Raw genomic sequence first — 10,562 nt, 5'->3', positions numbered from 1 at the left:
CTTTACTTTTGTAATTCTTGAAATTTCCCATAGGTTATAAAATATTAAAGTTAGTATCTTTCCCCTCTCCTTGAACAATATAAGGATTTTAGAGCACTTCACTCCAGTCTCTCATTCCTGGTGCTTGTTCTATTATTGCTGGGTATTTTTGTTGTACTTGCCTCTTTTTTGTTGTTGTTTTAATGACAAATTAAATAACATCATTATTAGGTTAGTGCAAAAGTAATTGCGGGTTTTGCCATTAAAAAAGTTAAAACTGCAATTACTTTTGCACCAACCTAATATTTTAAGTATGTTGAGTCTCCCACACAAGTACGCCTTTCTTTGCTCACTAATCCTCTTTGCAACTCAGACCCTTCCTCTGCAATCACTTTCCATCTGCCTGAGGGCCACACACATGCACACACACACACACACACACACACTTTGTGTAGCACTCCCTCACCTCACAGCTTCCCCTGTACTGTGTCAGGTCCTGACTGACAGAGGAAACCTGACCTCCCCAGCCCAGCTGCACTCTGGCTATGCCAAGGTCTTGGGAGCCATGACACACCCATGTGTGGGTGGGGTGCTCTTGCCAGGGAGTTCACAGCCCTCTGTACTTTCCCCATGGTAAGCTGAATAATGACCCCAAAAGGCATCTTAATTCCACAACCTGTGGATCTGTTACCCAACATGGCCAAGGAGAACTGAGGTTCCAGGTGGAATTAAGGTTGATAATTAAATGATGCTAGAATAGGGGGCTGGCACAGTGGTTCACACATGTAATCCCACCACTTTGGGAGGCCAAGGCAGGTGGATCACTTGAGGCTAGGAGTTTGAGACCAGCCTGGCCAACATGGCAAAACCCTGTCTCTACTAAAAATACAAAAATTAGCTGGGCACGGTGGCATGCACCTGTAATTCCAGCTACTCGGAAGGCTGAGGCAGGAGAATCGCTTGAATCTGGGAGCCAGAGGTTGCACTGAGCCGAGAACGAGTCACTGCACTCCAGCCTGGGTGATGGAGCGAGACTCTGTCTCAAAAAAAAAAAAAAAAAGTTAGAATTGGGAGATCATTCTGCACATTCAGCATTATCCCAGTGAACCCAATGGGACCACCAGGGTCCTGGAAGATGGAGGAGGGAGGCGGGAGAAAGAACAGAGAGGTGCCACGTGGAAAAGACTCAGCTACCTGCTATCCCTGGCTTTTGAGAAGGGAGGGGCCACGAGCCACAGGAATGGCAGGCAGCCTCCGGACACTGGGAAAGGTAAGGAAACAGGTTCCTCCCACCAGAGCCTCCAGAAGGAATTCAGCCCAGTGAGACCCACTGCAGACTTCCCACAGCCAGAGCGCTGAGAAAATCAGTGTGTTTTCAGCCACTACATGGGTGGTAATTTGTTACAACCACAACAGGAAGCGAACCTGCCCCCACCAAGTGTCATCGAACCTGCCCCCACCAAGTGTCATCGCCTGTTTACTTGTCTGTCTGCCCAATTCGAGTGTAAGCTCCATGAGGTCAGAAGTATGTCAGTCTTATCTGCCACTTATCCCCAGAACTTGATGGTAAAGAAATGAACTTTAGAGATGGAAAGGGCCAAGAAATCACTTAGGCCAACCCGATTATTTTAAACTGAAATTTAAAACTAAGATCCAGAGAAGAGAACTGATTTTGCTCGAGGCTACTCGATTTACACAGAGCTTGGATCCTCCATCCGCTCCCTGGGGCCCACCTGCCTTCTGGTCACTAAGCCGTAGAAGCCTAAAGACAGGCACAACTGTGGAGAAGCAGCTCCCAGCACACAAAATCCCTGGAGAACTCAGGAGAGCTGGGAGAGGGTCAGTGCAAATCAGGTAAGACCAGAAGATGGCTAAAATGACTTGAGCAATCTTTTTGTTTGTTTGTTTTTTGAGATGGAGTCTTGCTCTGTCACCCAGGCTAGAGTGCAGTGGCGCAATCTTGGCTCACTGCAACCTCCGCCTCCTGGGTTCACGCTATTCTCCTGCCTCAGCCTCCTGAGTACCTGGGACTACAGGCGCTCGCCACCACGCCCGGCTAATTTTTTGTATTCTTTAGTAGAGACGGGGTTTCACTGTGTTAGCCGTGTTAGCCAGGATGGTCTCTATCTCCTGACCTCGTAATCTGCCCACCTCGGCCTCCTAAAGTGCTGGGATTACAGGTGTGAGCCACCGCACCCGGCCGACTTGAGCAATCTTTAAAATGTTAGTCCCGGCCGGGCGAGGTGGCTCATGCCTGTAATCCCAGTACTTTGGGAGGGTGAGGCTGGCGGGCTGCTTGAGCCCAAGAGTTCGAGACCAACCTGAGCAACATAGCAAAACCCCATCTCTACTAAAAATATGAAAATTAGCCAGGTGTGCTGTTGCATGCCTGTAGTCCCAGCTACTCAGGAAGCTGAGACAGAAGAATCACTTGAACCCAGGAGGCAGAGGTTGCAGTGAGCCAAGCTCGTGCCACTGCACTCCAGCCTGGGCGACACAGTAAGACAGAACTCAAAAATAAAGTTAAATGTTAGTCCCACGGGGCAGCTGATCCACCAGTAACCACCAGGGCAGAACTGTGCCCAGCACCTGATCAGTTCAATTCAGGAGACTCTCCACCTGAAGCTCCAGAATGGGGAAACAAGGAAAACAGGCACTAATGTCAGACTTGAGGCCCGCCTTCAAGAAGCTTAGCATTTCACACCTCGGCCAGAGCCAAAGCTTTGGGTTTTGAGCAAATTAGGAAAAGACACTTCTTCTACAAGATATCGTTTTCCATCTGTCATTAAAGTGTCATAATATGCTGATTTCGTTAGAAGATACTTTACTCGAGGTCGGCCAGAAAACGATCAGAGTTACTATGCCTATGAAGTAAAGGTGCCCCCTTAGATGGGAAGCGGTTGTGCAGTACACAACCTGCAGAACCATACATAGCATTCCCTGCTTGGCAGTCTGGTCCCATCCCTTCCACGGCCCTCATATCCCCGCTTCCCCTCCCTCTGCCTAGAGCCCTCAGACCTGTTGGAGAACAATCTCGTTTACCATTTTATGTATAACTCCTTCCTGTCAGCTTTCTACTCCCCTCCCCCTGCAGACAGCAGGGATTAACAACAGGTGAGAGAAGGCTGATGGCCCCATTTAGGGAAGCACAGGAGGAGGTGGGGAGGCCACGTAGTGAATTCCAAATGCATGAGTATCCACAGGCCGGGGGATGATCAAGGAGGTGTGAGGGTTAACAGTGCGGGCCTTGAAGAAATGCCACCCACCAGCTAGCTATGAGCTGCTGGGCATGCTTTTAGCCTCCCAAAACCTCATTTTCCCTTTTGTGAAATGCTTATCATTGTAGGCCTGCTGGGAGGATTTCAGAAATGATATGAGTGAATGCTTAGTGCACGGTAAGGGCTCAGCACCTGTGAGCTACTGTTATTGCTATTATCAGCATCATCAGCCCAGGGACATCTGCCCTTCCGCCTGTCAGCCTCCAGGCAGCTCCTGCTTTAAACAAAATTGGGACACTCCAGATTTCTAAAAGAAATCCACATGGCAGGGAGGAGGGCAAGTGCTGGAGGGAGAAAGGATTACTCACTTTACCAAAGTACCCACTACTGGATAAATAGAAACACCCAGACTGCTTTTAAATGGGGTTGGTTTTGTTCAGGGGACATTGCTGACATGGACTGGAATGTGTCCTCTCCTGCCCCTGCCGCTGTGTGTTGCTGGCAGCCTCCCCCACATCTGGACCCCAGAAGCCCCAGGAATGACCCGGTGCATCCAAGGAGACACAAACCCGACTTCAGGGAGTGACAGAAACACGGGTACAAACCTCAGCCCCGCTGTTTCTGAGCTTCTCAGCCTTGGACTCCACGCTGAGCCTGGCCCCCATCTCCAACAGAACGTCACCAGAGCACCTGCCTCGCAGGGCAGGGTGTGGGGTGGGGGGCACGTGGGATGGTGCATGTCAAGCACCTGGTGCTGATGGTGGTGGTATTATTACCAGCTGGGAGAGTTTAGCCCAAGGTAGGGGGTGTGAGACCACACCACAGCACCCATATCCCATTCTCCACATCCCCTTCCAGCCCTGTCCACACACAGAATTATGACATGGTCGTCACCTCCACCTGGCCAGAATATGGTAGCCTACCTTTTCGACGGAATAACCAAATGTATTTTTTTCATAGTATTGAGAGGTGACAACGTACTAGTAGCCCTTGCTCGCTCTCTGCGCCTCCTCACCCTTCGCGTCCACTTTAGTCACACTTGAGGAGCCCTTCAGCCCGCCACTGCACTGTGGGAGCACCTCTCTGGGCTGGCGGAGGCGGGAGCCGGCTCCCTCTGCTTGAGGGGAGGTGTGGAGGGAGAAGCGCTGGCGGGAACTGGGGCTGCTGGGCAACCCTCGCAGGCCAGCGGGGAGTTCTGGGTGGGCGCCAGCTCCACCTGCCCCACACTCGGGAGTGGCTGGCCTGGCGCCGCGGCCGCCCCTGGCAGTGAGGAGCTTATCACCCAGGCCAGCAGTTAAGGAGGGTGGGGCGGGTCCCCAAGCACTGCTGGCCCCACCGTACTGCGCTTGAATTGTCACGGGACCTCAGCCGCCTCCCCGCGGGGCAGGGCTTAGGACCTGCAGCCATGCCTGAGCCCCATCACCACCGTGGGCTCCCGTGGGGCTGGAGCCTCCCAGGCGGGGCCCCCTGCTCTGCAAGGCCAGGCCCCATCAACCGCCCGAGGGCTGAGGAGTGCTGGCGTGAAGCAAGAGGACTAGCAGGCAGCTAGCGGCCTGGGGGTGAGATCCACTAGGTGGGCTCCCTAGTTGAGCGGGGACTTGGAGAACTTTTGTGTCTAGCTAAAGGATTGTAAATGCACCAATCAGCACTCTGTCAAAATGGACCAATCAGCTCTCTGTAATATGGACCAATCAGCAGGATGTGTGTGGGGTCAGATACAGGAATAAAAGCAGGCTCCCCTAGCCAGCAGTGGCAACCCACTTGGGTCCCCTTCCAGACTGTGGAAGCTTTGCTCTTTTGCTCTTTATAATAAATTTTGCTGCTGCTCACTCTTTGGGTCCACACCACCTTTATGAGCTGTAACACTCACCGTGAAGGTCTGCAGATTCACTCCTGAAGTCAGTGAGACCACAAACCCACCAGAAGGAAGAAACTGCGGACACATCTGAACATCTGAAGGAACAAACGCCGGACACACCATCTTTAAGAACTGTAACACTCACCATGAGGGTCTGCGGCTTCATTCTTGAAGTCAGCGAAATCAAGAACCCACCAATTCCAGACACGGTATTACATGTTTCATTTAGAACAGGGGTGTCCAATCTTTTGACTTCCATGGGCCACACTGGAAGAACTGTCTTGGACCACACGTAAAATACACTAATGACAGCCGAAGGGCTTAATAAAACAAGGTCTGTGCATAATCTCATAATGTTTTAAGAAAGTTTACAAATTTGTGTTGGGCCGTATTTAAAGCTATCCTGGGCCACATATGGCCAGCAGGCCACAGGTTGGACAAGCTTAAGAATGAAGTCAACTGCAAGTATAAAAGGATACGTGGACGGGGTGTGATGGCTCACGTCTATAATCCCAGCACTTTGGGAGGCCAAGGCAGGTGGATCACCTGAGGTTAGGAGTTCAAGACCAGCCTGGCTAACATGATGAAACTCTGTCTCTACTAAAAATACAAAAATTAGCTGGGCGTGGTGGTGCATGCCTGCAATCCCAGCCACTCGGGAGGCTGAGGCACCAGAATCGCTTGAACTTGGGAGGTGGAGGCTGCAGTGAGCCAAGATCACTGCACTCTAGCCTGGGTGACAGAGCGAGACACTGTTTCAAATAAAGAAATAAATAAATAAATAAAAGGATACCTGACTGGAAGTGGCTGAAACAATAAATATGTTTAATTATCTCATGTAACAAGTCACCAAGTCATCAACAAAAATATCACTAAGGTTTGTTGTTTTAACTTTTCCAGTAAGCCATCACCTTGTGCCAGCTTTGTGTCCTTAAGCCTTATCACCTCAGCTCTACAGCCTGAGCTGAAGAAGGTGAGGGCCCTGGTTCTTGATTTCTTCCCCCTTTTTATGTAAGGGAGCAAGACCCTTCCCACTATCCTCCCAGCAGACAGCAGACGTCCGCTGAGATCTCCAGGGCCGGAATGGGTGACCAGCCCTCCCCTTACCCAGTGGTGACTAGGGGAAATGGGATATTTCTGCGTGGCTTAAACCTGTCACAGTTATGCCCTGAGGCTGAGAGATGGAATCAGAACAAAGTTAAGTCAGCAAGGAGGGGGAGTGGCTGCCATTTTACTTGACAAGAGCCCTTCACTGACCCAAAGCAGCAGCCCAGGCCCAGAGCGGTCCACTGCACGTGACTTCGTACCAGGGCCAGGGTGCAAACCCAGCCCCAAGGCCCAGTAAGCTCTCCCCACTTCACCATATGGCTTCTCCACAACAGCAGACCCTAAGCCCAAGCCCCCCAAGGGCAGGCCGCCCATCCGAGGACTCTCTGAGCTTGTCAGAGCCATGATGTGGACAAAGTCTGCCAGGAGAGGGCCCCTTGTGCCCAAATGCGCCTCACCCACCTCCAGGCCCACAGCTGAAGGAGCCAAAGCACCTCCTGTCCCTGGCAAAGGCCTGGCAGGGGGTCAGCGGGAACCCAGAGCCTGACAAACAGCATCTCTGTAGCCGCCTGGACCCTGGCCAAGCTGCCTCATTCCCCAAGGCTGACCTCATGTTTCTGAAGAGCCTCAGGAGCCTGAGGTCTGTGAGCTGCCTCACAGGGTTCAGTTCTGCTGCCAGCAAAGGAAATGGCCCAGGCTGGGCGCCATGAGGAGAGGTGGGAGCACAGAACCCAGGCACCCTCCCCACCACCCACCCCGGCCCTGCCAGAGCCCTCAGCCTGTGCCAGGCAGACCCCACTCCAGAAGAAACCAAGCAGCACCCTCTAACTTCTGAGGTGTGGCCCATGCCCACCTGTCTTCTCGCCTCTGCCAGAGACCTGAAGAAATGTTCACAGACTGGCTATTTCCATCTGTTTCATTCCAGACTCCTGGAAAGTGAGCAAAAGGCAATGAGACTTCTTCAGAGGTGCTAAGAACATCTCTGGAGTCGGTGCCAGCACCTCAAAGAGCTAGTCACAGCCAGGCTGAGGCCTGCGCTGGGTGACTAAAGTCACTGTTTATTTCACCCAGAGCTGGGCCAGGTGCCCACACTAGCCTTTCTATGTCACTGAAAGCAAAGGCTCCCAGGGTACCGAGGCCCAGCGTGTGCTCCAGGACAAAAGCCTTCATGCACTTGGCCTCCACTTCCCGACTTCCCTTCTGGGTCAAATGTCTACTTACCTCGTATAGCAGTCAAGGGGAGCAGCCTGGGGAAACAGCATGTGGTGGACTCCAAGACACACTCACTCCTCCACCTCCTTCTGGGGCATCTCCATCCCAGCTCCACTTCCCATACACCCAGGCTGCAGGTCCCAGCCAAGGTGTTTGTTCCTATTGTTATCTCTGAAAAGTTTTTATTCTCCCCATACAACCACAAGGGCTGAAAACCATGTGGGGAGGAAAGAAGGCCTCTGCTTCTGTGCCGTCACCTCTCTGGCCTGACCAAGGGGGATCAGACACAGCAGCTGGCAGTTTTAAACTTTTCCTGCCAAAGTTATTCTCAGAACTGTGGCTCCCCATCTTCAGAGCTTGAAAAGTCTGCATATCTTGAAAGGATGCAGGCTGCAGGGCTGTGTGAACCAAGTGGAATTTTCCATTCATAGAATAATCATCTTCATACCACTCTGGGGGGCTGGCGTTCTCGTGGTAAAAGCTCCAAGTTCAGGGTCAGCAAACCTGCCAGGCTTCTGCAGGAGCCCTGCGGCATGGAGGCTCTTTTATTTATTTTTGGTGGAGAGGGGGAGGAAATAAAGGAATGACTTTCTACCTTGCATGCCAACACAAACTTGGAAAAGGAGCTGGGTTGGCAAGTGCTGAATATTACTGCCTGGTTTCATGACTTACATCAACCATCAGGGGCTAGGAGGAAGAGGCCGAAACATGGATCTTTAACCCCTAACCCAGAGAGGCAGCCAGAACAACAGGCCTCACTTCACTGCTTCAAGTCCTTTTCCGTGCCTGCCAGCCAGAGCCCTGGATTGCTCTTTGAGGGCAGGGGCCCCAGCCAAGGCCATATCGCCCCACCTCACTTCACTTCTTTCCAGCTTCCCCTGTGTTCTGCCTTAGAGTTCTGCTGATGCATGCACAGACTCATTGTCTGAGTCCCTTGCGGGTCCAGGGTGTAGTGAGAAGGCCACCCAGCCAGGAGTAACAGGACCAGAGTCTTAGTTTTGTCACATAGTCACTGCGGCCTTAAAGAAGTCCTACTTGCCTGGGTGCAGTGGCTCATGCCTGTAATCCCAGCACTTTGGAAGGCCAAGGTGGGCAAATCACCTGAGGTCAGGAGTTTGAGACCAGCCAATACGGTGAAACCCCATCTCTACTAAAAATACAAAAATTAGCTGGGCATGGTGGCACATGCCTGTAATCCTGGCTACTCAGGAGGCTGAGGCAGGAGAATAGCTTGAACCCAATCGTGCCATTGCACTCCAGTCTGAGTGACAGAGTGAGACTCTGTCTCAAAAAAAAAAAGGAAACCTACTCTTCTCTAGGTCTCATTTTCTTCATCTGTAAGGACTGGATAGAACTGGGTGTGGTGGCTCACATTTGTAATCCCAGCACTTTGTGAGGCCAAGACAGGAGGATCACTTGAGGCCAGGAGTTCAAGACCAGCCTGGGCAACATAGCAAGACCCCGTCTATTAAAAAAGAAGAAAAAAAAAAAAAAGCAAGAAATGATCAAATAGAATGATCCCAAAGATCCCTCCCCATGCTGACATTCTGATTCCCTCACTCATTCATTCTAATATTAACCAATGCCAGCACTAGGTTCTGGGCATCTCCTGCTGAGCCATTCTAAACCTGCTGGGCACAGCCAAGACCTGTGAGTGTGTCTTCAGGCCTAGTGAGGGCTCATTGTTTCCACAGCCACTGCATGGTCCAGAGTGGGGAAGGAAAGCCCCACCTGCCCCATGAAGCCCACGCTGCCAGGGCCCACCTGCCAGGGGAGGCATTTTCCTGATCCCAGTTCTAGGTTTCGTCCTAGAAGAGCTCTCAGTATCTAAAGCTTTTCCTACTTTCAATTTTTTAAAAAGTTGGAAAGGGTAAGACCACCTGCCATCTTCCTAATCAAAACTCATCTTCTGGCTCTTATTCTCCGTGGCTTTTCCACAACATGTTTTATTCATTTCAAAGTATTTAATTATAACGTCGAGGCAGGTGTGGTGGCTCATGTCTGTAACCCCAGCACTTTGGGAGGCCAAGGCAGGAAGATCGCTTGAGGCCAGGTGTTCAAGGCCAGTCTAGGCAACATAGTGAGACCCTGTCTCAAGAAAATAAAAAATTAAAAGAAAAAAAAGCAAGAAGATAAAAGAGAGAGAAATAAAGAAAGAGGCCGGATGCGGGGGCTCACGCCTGTAATCCCAGCACTTTGGGAGGCCAAGGTGGGCGGATCACGAGGTCAGGAGTTCAAGACAAGCCTGGCCAACATAGTGAAACCCCGTCTCTACTAAAATAAAAAAAATTAGCCGGGCGTGGTGGCGGGCATCTGTATTCCCAGCTACTCGGGAGCCTGAGGCAAAAGAATTGCTTGAACCCGGGATGAGGAAAGAAAAAAAAAAGGAAGGAGGGAAAGAGGGAAGGAAGGAAAGAGGGAAGGAAGGAAAGAAGGAAGGAAGGGAGGGAGGGAGGCAGGGAGGAAGGAAGACAAAATATAACATTGAACACACGTTGTTTTTCAAACTGCACATATAACCCACATTTTGACTCAGGCCTCTGGGTCGAGGAGGTACACACACACACACATCCCAGTCACTGTCCTAGGCTCTCCAGCCATGAGGTTTTCCGGCCCAGTCCCAACCCCGACCTAAGTCACCGGGTATCGGCCACCCATCGGCTGAGGTCCCTGAGCACCTGTTGGGAGGAAGGCTGCTGCGAGGAGCGGGAAAGTCCTGCGTCCCTCCGCTCTTACCGCGGCAGGAACCACAGCCTCCCCGAACCTCACGGTGTGTGCGGATTTCGCTCATGGGAAAGCGCTCCAACGCGCGGTGCAAACGGCAGCCACTGGCTGGCTGGGCGGCTGTGATGGGAGAGCTGCATCCTCCCATCGCGTCCAGCTTTTCATGCTGATGTTGGTGAGAAGAGGGTGGATAACGGGGATTCTCAGGATGCGAACCTGGGGCCATTAAAGGCCGGGAGGTGGAGGCGTAAACCTGTGGCCACCCTGACCCCTGTCCTCGGTGGGCCTCACCACCAGGCCGAGGAGACCCAGGCCTGGTCACCTGCTCCAAGGCCAGGCCTGGCGCGCGAACGAAGGAGGACCCCAGCAGCAGTCCCTCCCCGGCCCTTCTCTCCCCTACTTTCTCCTCATCTACCAGCTGCGTGAAGAGCACGCCCCCTCCCCAGTCCCCACCAATCAGCGTCCGGAGCGGCGCCCGAGGCGCCGGGGGGCTCTGGTCTGCAGCCAATGAGCGCCACGGCCCA

This window comes from Mandrillus leucophaeus, unplaced genomic scaffold (assembly GCF_000951045.1).
Source record: "Mandrillus leucophaeus isolate KB7577 unplaced genomic scaffold, Mleu.le_1.0 Scaffold65, whole genome shotgun sequence".
Taxonomy (NCBI): Eukaryota; Metazoa; Chordata; class Mammalia; order Primates; family Cercopithecidae; genus Mandrillus; species Mandrillus leucophaeus.
This window is presented reverse-complemented; position numbering follows the sequence as displayed.